Genomic DNA, 15,652 nt, shown 5'->3' with positions numbered 1-15,652 from the left:
AACTTCTGTTTATCTTTTCAGTGTATGTTTGCCCTAATTGTCTTACAAGTAGTGATTCATTATTCTTAGGTTAGAGTGACTTCACAGTAATAAAAATCACATTCTTCAAATTTGAGAACAGTATGAAGAAAGGGTAGTGTATTATTTTGAAATATTTAACATTTATCATATTCAGTTAGATCATTCCAAGAAGCTTGCACTAGGTGAAATTTGTTTTGCTGTTTGTTTATGTCTATTGGTGTCACTTTAATTTCTTCACCTATACTCTTTCCATGAGTTTTAAATAATAACTTACTATTGAGCTCATTCAAAGGAATGTCTCAGAGCATTTTATAAGGTGGCAGATAGTGACAGGGCACATAACTGAGGATAGAAAGGATAGAAGGAAGAGGGTCTGATTGGAACAAATGAGCAGTCAAAGTGGAAGGTTGTAAGGTGATTTTTGATGAGCAATAAGGAAATTATGAAAGAGGTAAGGAGAGGAGCAGGAGAGGAGCTGCAAATGCATTGTACTGGATTTTGAAGTCAGTGCTGAACAAATAGCACCAGCTATTTATTACACTTGCACTTGCCCACAGACTTTCAATAGGCTTTTCCACTGGAAGATGTAATGATCAGAAACCCAAAACAATGTGACACCCTCTACAAATGATGTGGGTTCTGTGTGAAGGGAAAGCAACTGTGCGTCTCCTTAATCAGATTGAAGAATCCTTACCGAGGCAGGCAGGTTCTAAACCAGGGAGTATAAGTTAGAATATTTAATTCAATGTTAAATTATGTACAGAGATCAAAATGAGAATTAAAAATGTGATTAAGAGAGAGTAATAAAAGAAACAAGGAAAATGTAAGAAAAAGTATTGACTTTTTATTTTTTATTAAATCTCCAAAAATAATTAAAATCTGAAGGGAAGGGGTTCCACACTTGCAAAACCTAATGTTCAGTGACAGTAATTTAGGCTTAACATACCATTATAAATTCACTTAGACTTGAATGAACACGCCCTAACTTTTTCTTGTGTGTTTAATAGATATCCATTAAGTAAGTACCCAATAAATATCCATTAAGTAAGTACCCCAACATTACACTGTTTCATGCGTTTAAATGCTAGGTTTATCGACAAGGTACTATTACAGTGAGATTTCTGATTGCAGGGCAATTCACACATCAGTGTCTTGATTTGTGCATTTAACTGTATATGTATGGACAGTGAGTGGATTGTGCTGCCCTGTTTACTCAATAATGCTGAAGATTAGGCAGTCGTTGGAAGGGTTATAAATAGATATTTTTTCCAGGAGTCACTTGATGACAGAGATTCTGAAGGATCTGAAGGCTGAGTTGAATGTAAGAGCAGAGGTTACTGATGGATGTCAGTGAGAGGAGGAAGTTGAGATTTGGGGGGCTGGGTGAGCTGCAAGATAGCAGGAGATGAGCTTTATGGAAGAGATTAGCTGAGTGAATGAGGGGAAAGACTCTAAATAAGGGATGGATGCTCAAAGTGGATTAAGCAGAGAAAGACTGACAGCGAGAGAGGTCATTGAAAATAGAACAATGCCCTAAATCTTGGACATGCAAAATCCAGAATATTGTCCTCACATTTAGTGAAGATAGAAGGTGCAGAAGAAGGTAGTCCTACTAGGCAGTTAGTCGTGGCAATGAGAAATTAAAGTTTTTTTCTGCCCTTAAGGGTAATTTTAGAGTCAATGGTAGTCATTGAAGTGGTCAGGATATACTGTTTTTTCATTTCCCCAATGACTAGCCATGGGATCATCAGGTGCGCTCCAGCTTATAGCCAGTGGATTTGAGACCAAGGAGTATGGCTGTTGTGTGAGGACGAAGACTGGATTTCGTAAGGACATGAGCATTGAAGGCGGAGGTGCAGCAGTTCTTCAGATTAACTGATGTTGATGTTATTCCATTTGAAGAGTCAGAATAGGGGAAGTCTCCTATCCTTTCTACTTTGGGGCGTATGAAGTAACTCCAGTTGTCTTACATGAGTATGGCATTTGTAAAGAAATACTGCTTCTCTTCATTTTATTTCAGGAATGTCTCCACCAGAGTTATTTCCTTAGCAGGCTTTGCCTCTCTTTTTGGAGAACATTTTGATTTGTGAATCATTAGAAATTCAATGGTGGAATGCTGTACCTCTCCCCAAACCCCTGGAGAGAACAGAACTGTTGGCCATTAAAGAGGCCTTTAATTTGTTTACTACTGTACCTAGTCCAGACAGCATGGTGAAGGAGATGACCTCCAGACATGAGGTCTGGGTTATACCATGTTTCTGAAGTAAGGTGGGTCCTATTATAGCTGTCTGTCAGTTTGGCAGAAAAAGGGAGGAAAGAATTTTCCACAGTGCTTCTAATACCATATCCTCTTTCAATAAAGGAGCCTGTACTATTAAACCTCAAGAAAAGACTGAAGTGAAGCATAAGTTATCTTTTTGCTGCCTGTACTTTTCTAGTCTATTTATTTCTGTAGCAGTTTGGTAACATCAGACCACTTCTGTGCAATTGACAATTTATGAATACAATGACTTTCATCTTTACACATAAAAGATACACAAGCAGTATTACTTAATTTTTCAATTAGATGAGTAGGCAAAAAATGATAATTTGGAGGATTACAACTACAATAAAAACTTGTATTTATATGGTACCATTTATAAAGTAAAATGTTCTTGGATATTTCACAGCAACATTATAGAATTATAAAATCATAGAATGCTTACACCATAGATGAAGGTCATTTGACTCATCATGTCTGTGCCGACTCTCTGCAAAAGCAACTTACCGAGTCTCAATCCCCCACCTCTTCCCCACAGCCCTGCAAGTTTTCTTCCTTGGATAATCATCAAATAGCAATTCTCTTTTGAAAACCTTGGGAAGAATTTTCCTATCGACGAGCGGGGACGGGGCCCACTCGTCGACACGTAAAATGACGCGCAGTGACATCGAGCGTCATTTAGATTTTCAGTTTGGCGGGCACGCAGCCCACTGAACTGTCAATGGCCTATTAAGGCCATTTAAAACCTGATTAACTCAATTTAATGAGCAGCCCATCCAACCTTAATGTTGGCGGGCAGGCGAAGAGCCCAAGCGGCCTTCGTGTTTTTCATGAAACCTCATCCACAGGCGGGATGAGGTTTCATGAAGTGTTTTAAAATCTAATTAAAATTTGTACATTTATTCTTTTAACATGTCCCAGCTCATGTGATAGTGTCACATGAGGGGACATGTGTTAAAAGTGTTAAAAATCTTTATTTAAAATTTTAGCACTGAAACAAACCTCCCTGAGGCATCTCTGCATTCTTTCACGCACATGTGTGAAAGATCACAGGGAGCCTCTCACAGAATTCCCCCGCCTGCCCCTGCCCGCACAGGGGGCACACAGCGCTTCCAGGCAAGTGTCATGCTGGGCGGGCCTTAATTGGCCCGCCCACACACAACCCTCCTCCTCCTACCCCCCAACAGGGTGAAATTTCTGGCCCTTGATTGGACCTGCATCCACCACACTCTCAGGCAGTGCATTCAGATCCCAATCACACGCTGCCTTTAAAAAAAAGTTTTCCCTCATGCCACCATTGCTTCTTCTGCCAGACACCTTTAATCAGTGTCGTTCAGTTCTCGACCTGTCCACCAATGGGAGCTGTTTTTCCCTATCTACTTGACCTAGATCCCTCATGATATTCAACAATTTTGTCAAATCTCCTCTTAATCTTCTGTTCTCTTCAATCTATTCATGTGACAGAAGTTCCTCATCCCTGGAACCATTCTCTTCTGCACCCTCACTAATGCCTTCTAACCCTTCCTAAAGTGTGGTGCCCAGAATTGGGGACATACTCCAGTTGAAGCCAAACCAATGTTTTATACAGTTTCAGCATAATTCCCTTGCTTTTGTAGTCTATGCCCCAATTTATAAAGCCCAGGATCCACTAAGCTTTATTAACCTCTTTTTCAACCTACCCTGCCACCTTCAATGATTTGTGCACCTTGACCCCCAGGTCCCTTTAGTACCTTTAGGATTGTACCCTTTATTTTATATTGCCGCTCCTCATTATTGCTACCAAAATGTATCACTTCACACTTTTCGGCATTAAATTTCATCTGCCGCTTGTCAGCCCATTTCGGCAGCCTGTCTATGTCCTCTTGAAGTTTGACACCAACCTCCTCACAGTTTATAATACTTCCAAGTTTTGTGTCATCCGTAAATTTTGAAAGTCTAGGTTATTGACATATATTAAAGAAAACCAGTGTTCCTAACATTGACCCATGGGGAACCCCACTATATTCTTTAACCCAGTCTGAAAAGCAACTGTTTATGACTGCACTCTGTTTCCTGTTACTTGGGCAACTTTGTAACCATGCTCCTGCTGTCTCTTTTGTTCCATGGGCTTTAACTTTGCAGTCTAGCCTATTATGTGGAACCTCTTCAGGTGCCATTTGGAAATCCCATGTACATCAGATCAGCTGCATTACTCTCATCAACCCTCTCTGCTACCTCATCAAACGTCTCAATCAAATTAGTGAAACATGATTTGCCCTTAACAAATCCGTGCTAGCTTTCCTGAGTGTATCCATATTTATCCAAGTGACTGTTAATCTTCTCCTGGATTATCATTTCTAAAAGCTTTCCTACCACCAAGGTTAAACTAGCTGGCCTGGAGCTGCATCCTTTTTTTAGAACATTTGAAACTCTCCAATCCTCTGACACCACCCTTGTATCTAAGGAGGATTGGAAGATTATGGTTAGTGCCTCCGCAATTTCCACCCTTACATCTCGCAGTATCTTTGCTTGGACCCCCGTCAACCATGGCTCGTACCTCCGTACGTAAATCCCCTTTTTGGTCTCTAATCATTCCCATGTCTCCTTTTATCACCGTTTTACTCTCTCTATGCTTACAGAAGACCTATGGATTCTCTTCTATGTTAGCTGCCTGTCTCTTCTGATGCTGTTTCTTTGCTTCTCTTATTTATTTTCTCACTTCCTCTCTGAACTTTCAATGTTCAGCCTGATTTTCAGTTGTGCTATCCACGTGATAACTGTCACATGCTGCCTTTTTCAGCTTTAACATACTCTCTATTTCTTTCATCATCCCAGGAGCTCTGGACTAGTTTGTCCTATCTACTTCTCTCGTAGAAATGCTCCTCAACTGTACCCAATCTATCTTCTCTTTAAAAGTAACCGATTGCTCTGTTACAGTTTTGCCTGCTCTCTGTTTCCAATTTACCTGGGCCAGATTTATTCTCACCCCATTGAAGATATCCCTCGCCCAATCAATTATTTTTACTCTGGATTGCTCTGTGTCCTTTTCCATAGCCAACCTAAATTTTATAATACTATGATCACTTTACCCTAAATGTTCCCCTACTGACATTTAATCCACTTGGCCTCCTGCATTCCCAAGGACCAGATCCAGCAGTGGCTACTGCTTTGTTGGGCCAGAAACATACTGATCTGGAAAATTCTCCTGAGCTCACTTCGTAAACTCTTCCCCCTTTATGCCCTTTACACTATTACTTTTCCAATCCATATTAAGATAATTTAAGTCCCCGATTATAGCTACTCTTTGGCTTTTGCATCGGTCTGTAATTTCCTTGCAAATTTGTTCCCATTTATCTTTCCCACTAGTTGTTGGACTATAGCATAACCCAGTAGAGCATTGGCATCTCTGTTGTTTCTTTACACTAGCCAAATAGCCTCTGACCTTGACCCTTCTTGGATGTCGTCTCCAGCATTGCAATGTTTTCCATAATCAGTATTGTTATTCCTCTCCCTATCTTTCCTGTATCCAATATTTAGCACACAGTCCTGCTATTTTTTTGAGCAAGGTCCCTGTTATTGCCACAATATCATATTTTCACATGGCTATCTGCGCCTGCCGCTCACCAACCTTATTTACCACACTTCATGTATTCACACACAATAAATCTAATTTAGAGTTTATTACATTCCCTCTTACTCTGATCCCACCTAATACATTACTAGTTCCTGGTCTAGTGCTATCTGCCTCATGCAATTATTTGTGCACTTTTTTTCCCTCCTGGTTTGCAGATCCTTGCAAATTTAGTTTAGTCCTCTCCAATAACTGTAGCAAATAATCCCGCAAAGACATTGGACCCAGTTCTGTTCAGGTGTAACCTGTCTACCCTGTAAAGGTCCCATCTCCCCCAGAACTGGTCCCAATGTCCCAGGAATCAAAAACCCTCCCTCCTACCACATCTCTACAACCGTGAATTCTTTTATTTTATTCTCTTATTTCTATACTCAGTCGTGTGTGGCAGCAGGAATGATCCAGAGATTTCTGTTTTTGAAGCCCTGCTTGCCAGTTTCTTTCCAAGCTCCCTAAACTCTGATCACAGGACCTCACCGTTCTTTTTACTTATGTCCTTAGTACCAATGTGAACCACAACTTCTAGCAGTTCACCCTGCTCCCTCAGAGTGCTCTGCAGCTGTTCAGTGACATCCTTGACCCTGGCACCAGACAGGCAACATAACCATAAAATAAAAGCAAAATACTGTAGGTGCTGGAAATCTGAAATAAGAACAGAAAATACTGGAAAAACACAGCAGGTCTAGCAGCATCTGTGGAGACAGAACTGAGGAAGAGTCATATTGGACATGAAATGTTAACTCTGTTTCTCTTTCCACAGATGCTACCAGACCTGCTGAGTTTTTCAAGCTTTTTCTGTTTTATTTCAGGCAACATAAATAAATTAATCACTTAATTAATAAGTAGAGGGTATCTAGACCAGAAGCAGGGGATTACAGTTCTTAGAATTTAGCATTTATAGTAGAAATCTAGCCCTAGGGAACGTAGAGTTAATAAGGAGTCAAAAGCAGTTATTAGATTTAAGTTAATTTATTAAACAGTTCTAGAAATGACAGTTGCTGGGGTGAAGTGCTTCACCTGTAGGATGTGGGAAATCTGTGACCCTTCAAGTGTCCCGGACAACTACATCTGCAAGAAGTGCACCCAATTGCAGCTCCTCATAGACCGCATGATCGGTTGGAGCAGCAGTTGGATGCACTCAGGAGCATTCAGGCGGCAGAAAGGGTCATAGGAGTTTTGCAAACGTGGTCACACCCAAGGTACAGACAGATAGATGGGTGACCGCTAGAAGGGGCAGGCAGTCAGTGCAGAAACCCCCTATGGCTGTCCCCCTCTTTAACAGGCATACCGTTTTGGATACTGTTGGGGGGGATAGCCTATCAGGGGAAAGCAACAGCAGTGGCACCACGGCTGGCGCTGTTGTTCAGCAGGGGGGTGGGTCAAAGCACAGAAGAGCAATTGTCATAGCGGACTCGATAGTCAGGGGCTCAGATAGGTGCTTCTGTGGTTGTGAAAGAGACACCAGGATGGTATGTTGCCTCCCTGGTACCAGGGTCCAGGATGTCTCTGATCGGCTACGGGACTTCTGAAGGGGGAGGGAGAACAGCCAGAGGTCGTGGTACACATTGGTACTAACGACATAAGCAGGAAGAGTGATGAGGTCCTCCAGCGGGAGTTCAGGGAGTTAGGCAGAAAGTTAAAAAAACAGGACCTCAAGGGTTGTAATCTCAGGATTACTTCCTGTGCCACTTGCCAGTGAGGCTAGAAGTAAGAAGATAGTGCAGCTAAACACGTGGCTGAACAGATGGTGTAGGAGGGAGGGTTTCCGATATCTGGATCATTGGGATCTCTTCCGGGCCAGGTGGGACCTGTACGAGAAGGACGGGTTGTATCCAAACTGGAGGGGCACCAATATCCTGGCTGCAAGGTTTGCTAGTGTCACTCAGGAGGGTTTAAACTAGCATGGCAGGGTGGTGGGAACCAGAGCAATAGGTCAGCAGGTGAAATAAATGACTGGGAATGAGTGAATAATGCCAGTAGGACTAAGAGGAAGAGCAGGCAGGGAGAAATTACTGAACACAGTGGGACTGGGTGTCTGAATTGCATTTGTTTCAATGCGAGAAATATAACAGGCAAGGCAGATGAGTTTAGAGCTTGGATTAGTATTTGGGACTATGATGTTATTGCTATTACAGAGACTTGGTTGAAAGATGGACAGGATTGGCAGTTAAACGTTCCAGGATTTAGAAGTTTCAGGCAGGATAGAGAGGAATGTAGAAGAAGGTGGGGGAGTTGCGCTGCTGGTTAAGGAGAATATCACAGCTGTACGACAGGAGGACACCTCGGAGGGCTCATGCAGCGAGGCAATATGGGTCGAGCTCCGGAATAGGAAGGGTGCACTCTCAATGTTGGAGGTTTACTATAGGCCTCCCAATTGCCAGCAGGAGATTGAGGACCAGTTATGTAGGCAGATTTTGGAAAGATGTAAAAGCAATAGGGTTGTTGTGGTGAGTGATTTTAACTTTCCCTGTATTGACTGGGAATCACATAGTGCTAGGGGTTTGGATGGTGCAAATTTGTAAAGTGCATCCAGGGGGGCTTCCTGAGACAATATGTAGATAGTCCAACTAAGGAAGGGGCAATACTGGACCTGGTATTAGGGAATGAACCCAGCCAGGTGGTCGAAGTTTCAGTAGGGGAGCATTTCGGGGAAAAGTGACCATGATTCAGTAAGTTTCAAGGTACTGGTGGATAAGGATAACAGGAGTCCTCGGGTTAAGGTACTTAATTGGGGGAAGGCTAATTATAACAATATTAGGCAGGAACTGAGGAATCTAGACTGGAGGCAAAGGACAAAAAGAGGACTTGAGGGCAAATCAACAACTGACATATGGGGGGCTTTCAATCGTCAGTTGATAAGAATTCAGGACCGGCATGTTCCTGCTAGGATGAAGGATAAGTATGGCTAGTTTCAGGAAACTTGGATAACGAAGGATATTGTGAAACTAGTCAAAAAGAAAAGGGAAGCATTCGTAAGGGCTAGAAGGCTGGGAACAGATGAAGCCTGTGGAGAATATAAAGAAAGTAGGAAGAAACTTAAGCAAGGAGTCATGAGGGCTAAAAGGGGTCATGAAAAGTCATTGGCAACCAGGATTAAGGAAAATCTCAAGGCCTTTTATACATATGTGAAAAGCAAGAGGATAGCCAGGGAAAGGGTAGGCCCACTCAGGGACAGAGGTGGGAATGTGTGTGTGGAGCCAGAAGAAATGAGAGAGATACTAAATGAGTACTTCGCCTCAGTATTCACCAAAGAGAAGGACTTAGTGGTCGATTTGTCTAGGATAGTGTGTAGATAGCCTGGATCATGTTGAGATCAAAAAAGAGGTGTTAGGCATCTTGAAGAATATTAAAGTGGATAAGTCCCCAGGGCCAGATGGGATCTACCCCAGAGTACTGAGGGAGGCAAGGGAGGAGATTGCTGGGGCCTTGACAGAAATCTTTGTATCCTCACTGGCTACGGGTGAGGTCCCAGAGGACTGGAGAATGGCCAATATTGTTCCATTGTTTAAGAAGGGTAGCAGGGATAATCCAGGAAATTACAGTCTGGTGAGCCTTACATCAGTGGTAGGGAAATTATTGGAGAAGATTCTTCCTGACAGGATTTACTACCATTTGGAAGCAAATGGACGTATTACTGAGGGGCAGCATGGTTTTGTGAAGGGGAGGTCGTGTCTCACTAACTTGATCGAGTTTTCCGAGGAAGTGACAAAGACGATCGGCAATGGAAGGGCAGTGGATGTTATCAGCATGAATTTCAGTAAAGCCTTTGACAAGGTCCCTCATGACAGACTGGTACAGAAGATAAAGTCGCACGGGATCAGAGGTGAGCTGGCAAGATGGATACAGAATTGGCGTGGTCATAGAAGACAGAGGGTAGCAGTGGAAGGGTGCTTTTCTGAATGGAGAGCCGTGACTAGTGGTGTTCCGCAGGGATCAGTGCTGAGACCTTTACTGTTTGTAGTATTCGTAAATGATTTGGAGGAAAATGTAACTGGGCTAATTAGTAAGTTTGCAGATGACACTAAGGTTGGAGGAGTTGCATATAGTGAAGAGGATTGTCAAAGGATACAACGGGATAGATCAGTTGGAGACTTGGGCGGAGAAATAGCAGATAGAGTTTAATCCGGACAAATGTGAGTTAATGCATTTTGGAAGGTCTAATACAGGTAGGAATTATACAGTAAATGGCAGAACCCTTATGTGCATCGACGGGCAGAGGGATCTGGGTGTACAGATCCACAGGTCACTGAAAGTGGCAACGCAGGTGGATAAGGTAGTGAGGAAGGCATGTGGCATGCTTGCCTTCATTGACAGGGGTATTGAGTATAAAAGCTGGGAAGTCATGCTGCAGCTGTATGGAACCTTGGTTATGCCACGGTTGGAATATTGCGTGAAATTCTGGTCGCCACATTACCAGAAGGATATGGAGGCATTGGAGAGGGTGCAGAGGAGGTTTACCAGGATGCTGCCTGGTCTGGAGGTTATTAGCTATGAGGAGAGGTTGGAGAAATTCGGATTGTTCTCACTAGAGCGATGGAGATTGAGGGGCAACTTGATAGCAGTTTACAATATTATGAGTGGCATAGACAGAGTAGATAGAAGCTTTTTCCCAGGGTGGAAGAGTCAATTACTAGGGGATATAGATTTAAGCTGAGAGGAGAAAACTTCAGAGGAGATGTGTGTGGCAAGTTTTTTACGCAGAGGGTAGTGATTGTCTGGAATTCATTGCCAGAGGAGGTGGTGGAAGCAGGTACGATGGTGGTGCTTAAGAGGCAGCTTGACAAATATGTGAAAAGGACGGGAATAAAGGGATACAGACCCCGGAAGTGCAAAATGTTTTAGTTTGACAGGCAATATGATCGGCGCAGGCTTGGAGGGCTGAAGGGCCTGTTCCTATGCTGTACTTTTCTTTGTTCTTTATAACCATACTGTATTCAGAAATGCCAGCCTGTTCCCCTGACTATTGAACCCCCTATCAATGTGGCTTTCCTGACCTCCTCCCTTCCCTTCCCCGCCCCTGCAACCATACAGCTGGGCTACACTTTGGCTACACTCCCTAGAGGAACCATCACGCTCACCTCTATTCAGAAATGAATACAGGTTGGAGAGTAAGATGTACTCAGGATTTTTGCACTAGCCTGGTCTCCCTTGACAGCTGGGCGCTGGCCCATTTCCTCTCTACCTGCATACCCTTAAGCTGCGCTTAAATGTGCTCTCCATAGAACTTTCAACCTTGCAGATATACTGCAGTGTTGCCAGCTGTTGCTCAAGCTCTGAAATATGGAGCTCAAGCGGATGATACATCCTGCATGTGTGGTTGTCCAGGACACAAGAAGTATCCTGGAGTTCCCACATGAAACAGGATGCACACTCCACAGAACCAAGCTGCATCTATTTATTACATAATTAAACTTAATACTTAAATAAAACCCATCAGCTGCTCACCAATCAGCTAGTTCTCCTGCGCTGATGTCACTATTTTATAAGGTTAACTGAAATGTTATACTTGACTCTTATTATCTAATCACAGATTTTAAATCACTGCAAAATTTAGACTTCTTTAGTGTCACTATCCTTTATTATTTAATTTTAACATTTTCCCCTCGATCTGACTGATTAATTGAGCCCTGATTTTAATTAAGATAAATTATCAAATTGGCTTTAGTTTTTTTAGTTTTTGCACTAATTCATTAATCTAGTCTTACTCTAAAGTTGGTAATTTTAGATTAAATTAAAAGCTCACCAGTATTGTCACCCCACATGACTCCTTGTGCTGTGCCGTCACTTCAAGATTTTTTCTCTGCTCCCATTTGATTCAGATTCTCAGCCTGTTCCGATCCCAGCCTGTGTTATGCTACTGCACTCCGATCCCAGCCTGTGTTATGCTACTACGCTCCGATCCCAGCCTGCTTTATGCTACTACGCTCCAATCCCAGCTTGCTTTATGCTACTACGCTCCGATCCCAGCCTGCTTTATGCTACTACGCTCCGATCCCAGCCTGCTTTATGCTACTACGCTCCGATCCCAGCCTGCTTTATGCTACTACGCTCTGATCCCAGCCTGCTTTATGCTACTATGCTCCGATCCCAGCCTGCTTTATGCTACTACGCTCCGATCCCAGCCTGCTTTATGCTGCTTCGTTCCGATCCCGGTCTGCTTTTATGCTGCTTCGTTCCGATCCCGGTCTGCTTTTATGCTACCGCGCTCCAATCCCGGTCTGCTTTTATGCTACCGCGCTCCGATCCCGGTCTGCTTTTATGCTACCGCGCTCCGATCCCGGTCTGCTTTTATGCTACCGCGCTCCGATCCCGGGCTGCTTTTATGCTACCGCGCTCCGATCCCGGTCTGCTTTTATGCTACTGCGCTCCGATCCCGGTCTGCTTTTATGCTACTGCGCTCCGATCCCGGTCTGCTTTTATGCTACTGCGCTCCGATCCCGGTCTGCTTTTATGCTACTGCGCTCCGATCCCGGTCTGCTTTTATGCTACTGCGCTCCGATCCCGGTCTGCTTTATGCTACTATGCTCTAATCCCAGCCTGCTTTATGCTACTATGCTCCGATCCCAGCCTGCTTTATGCTACCCCGCTCCGATCCCAGCCTGCTTTATGCTACTACACTCCGATCCCAGCCTGCTTTATGGCTGCTTCATTCCGATCCTGGTCTGCTTTATGCTACCTCGCTCTAGTCCTAGCCTGCTTTATCGAACAAAATTTGACACCAAGCCATGAGGTCAAATGAGCAAAACTTGGTCAAAAAGGAGGTTGTAATGAATGTCTTAAAAGAGGAAGGAGAGATGGAGAGATTTAGAAAGGGAACTCTAGTGCTTGGGACCTGGACAGCCAAAGGCAAGGCTATCAGTGGTGATTAAAGAGGCCAGAATTGTAGGAGTGCAGATATCTCGGAGGGTTGTAGAGATGGAAGGGATAAGGAGGGGTGAGGCTATGGTGGGATTTGCAAACAAAGAGAATTTTAAAATCGAGGTGTTGCTGGACTGGAAGACAGCATAGGCCAGCGAGCATAGGAGTGATGTGGAACTTGGTGCAAGTTAGGACACGGACAACAGAGTTTTGGATGACTTCAGGTTCACAGAGGATTGAACGGGGGTAGGCAGCCAGAAGTGGGTTGGAATCATCAAGTGTACAGGTAACAAAGATATGGATGAGGCTTTCAGCAGCAAATGAGTTGAGGCAGGTACAGAGTTTGGGAATTTATCAGCTAGGGCATGGCTTCTTGTGGTGAAGACCGAAGACATTGGCTTTGTTCTTACTAATATATTTGGACAAAATTTCTGTACATCCAATATCGACCTTTAGGCAAGCAGTCTGACAATTTAGAGAATGTGGAAGGATCAACAGAAGTGGTGGTGAGGTAATGCTGGGTGTCATCACACATTTGGAAACTGATGCTGTGTTTGACTATGTTGCTGAGTGGCAGTATGTAGATGAGAAGTAAAAGGGGGCCAAGGATAGATTCTTGGAGGACATCAGAGATAATGGTACAAAAGTAGGAAGAGAAACCATTACAGTTGAGACTGATTACATTTAGAGAGATAAGAACATAACTAGGTGAGTGCAGTCCCATCCAAATGGATGAAAGTGGAGTGGTGTCAGAGAACGATGGTGTGGTCAGCTCTTTGAAGGCTACAGGCAGGTCAAGAAGGACTAGGAGGGATAGCTTATGTTTGTTGCAGTCAAATGAAAATATGTTTTCAGTTGGCTGTATTCCTGAAATAGGCAACTTAAGGTCATCAGTACAGGATGAAATCTGATTAATTTTTGAAATTTCATCAGTTGTCAAGTTTAAAAACAAAAGTACCAAGAAAGGTAAACCTTTTGCCTAAATCCTGTGTTCGTTTTTCATTAGTTGCCATCATTACTTAAAAGAGGCTGCTTCTTTTCTCCTTGTTTCTCAGAGCCAGAATATGTATCTTTGTATAGGACTGTACCACTGCACTGTAATATAAATATAGGCGCATTCCTGATTTGACAAATTTCCATTCTATTCTTCTAAATACTAAGAGTACAAATACAGAAATAAAATAATCTGTTCTGGCATTTAAAACTATTGGTAAACTTGGTAGTTTTCATTTGCACCTGTGCCATTTTGTTTTCAAGTCTTGCAACTGGTTTCTATCTATAAACTTTCTAGTTCCTTGACTGTCACTGTGTGTCACTGTAGCAAATCTGTGATCTCATGATTTTTGAAAGATATCTAAGATCTTCCTCAAGAATTTATTTTTTATTGGCACCTTGCTTTTCGGCAGGAGGCTTTTCCTGATGAGCCTACTTTGAACAGGTTGCCTCTCTCTTTCTCTTATTGCAGTATTAAGTTTTTTCTCCCCTTTTTTGGACATATGGGGCAGGATTCCATGGGGTAGGGGGTGAATTGTTCAAGTTGGCTGGCAACTGATGCACTGAAAAAAAGTAGGCATAGTGCGTTGCCGGTGGGCTGAACAGGTCAAGAATGGGACTTCTGTTCATCAGTGGTCAGCTGTCCCAACAGTGCCAGAGCTCAGTGGTGGGCACTGCTGGGACTGCAAGCAGTCCCACAGAGAAGGCTGCCATGGCAATCAAACCCAGGTAAGATGGTGGTCTTGGACAGTCAGGCATTGTACAGCTTAGGGAGAGGAGTGAGGGGTGTGGGAGGGCCGATTTTAGAGACCAAATGGGGAGGAACATAGGGGTAGTAACATTTGGGGGGGAGGTGCCCCCGATGCACAAAGGGCAGCCTTCCAAATGATGTGACACCCCTTCCTTCCCGCCTTTGCAAAAATGTTTTTAAACAATGGCCTGCCCAGTCCCACCCGCCAGCCCACACCAAACGTTTTACGGTGTGGGCAGTATATCGTATGGGTCAATTGGCCTGTTGAAAAGTTCAATTGACCCTTAATTATTTATTGAAAAATCATGGGTTGGCTGCCGATTTTGTCACCCGCTCACCTACTATGATATGGAGAACAGCTCGGGGGTGGGCGGGAAGGTGGTGGGCTGCCACCCTTCATGTTTATGTGCCCCTCTGCCAAAAGTAAAATCCAGCCCATGGTGTTTTTTTTTATGAACGATTATTCCCAGGCCATTTGAGAAACTGATTTGATAATTATTACAGATGCTCAGTCTTAATATCAAATGGATGTTGAGTCCAAATTTATGGTAGAATCTAGTGCCAAAGAAAATAAGGCAGATGTATGTTCTGTGTGGGTATAACGTAAAGGGCGAATCCTAAAATCTTTTAACACTTTAAATGCTGCAATTGCATTTTTAGATCAAAATTAAAAACATACTGCAATGTATTTGTTTAATTTTGTTCTTGAGCTCGCCACACTTCATTAATGTCATTTCTATAGCATAAAAATAGCTGCAATTGTTCCAGCCAGAAAAAGCAGGCAGTTTGAAAAATGCTGAACGGCTTTCAGGACTGAAGGGGTTAAAAAATTCTGGAAATGATTATCATATTTGCAATACACAATATTCTACTGGAGAATTATGAATAGATGCAGAAATTGAACAGAATAAAAAAAAACCTTTGTTTATTTGTGCAGATGGTTGAGCAGGAAAGCCACTACTGATAAACCATTCTGTATTTCACTGTTGCCACACTCAGTTATTTTTTAATCAGCCATCTGGCACAGAAAATGCTAATATATGTTTGAGCTTAGTTCTGTTCTTATTTACTGAGAAATGCAAAACCAGGAGGCAGTATGCTCTGAGAGACAAAACAAAGGCAAGGTCAAAATTATGGCTGTAACTGCCAGTTTCTGTTTCTT

The 15,652-nt window shown here is 43.0% G+C and overlaps 1 protein-coding gene across 2 annotated transcripts in view; it reads left to right on the top strand.

Moving 5' to 3' along the window:
- lrba (LPS responsive beige-like anchor protein) overlaps positions 1-15,652 on the top strand; it is a 917,803-nt gene that overhangs the window by 810,330 nt on the left and 91,821 nt on the right. The gene's annotated exons all lie outside the window — the stretch shown is intronic.

This window comes from Carcharodon carcharias, chromosome 1 (genome assembly GCF_017639515.1).
Source record: "Carcharodon carcharias isolate sCarCar2 chromosome 1, sCarCar2.pri, whole genome shotgun sequence".
NCBI classification, from domain to species: Eukaryota; Metazoa; Chordata; class Chondrichthyes; order Lamniformes; family Lamnidae; genus Carcharodon; species Carcharodon carcharias.
Note: the sequence above shows the minus strand (reverse complement) of the source record. Positions and strands in the feature narration are given on the sequence as shown.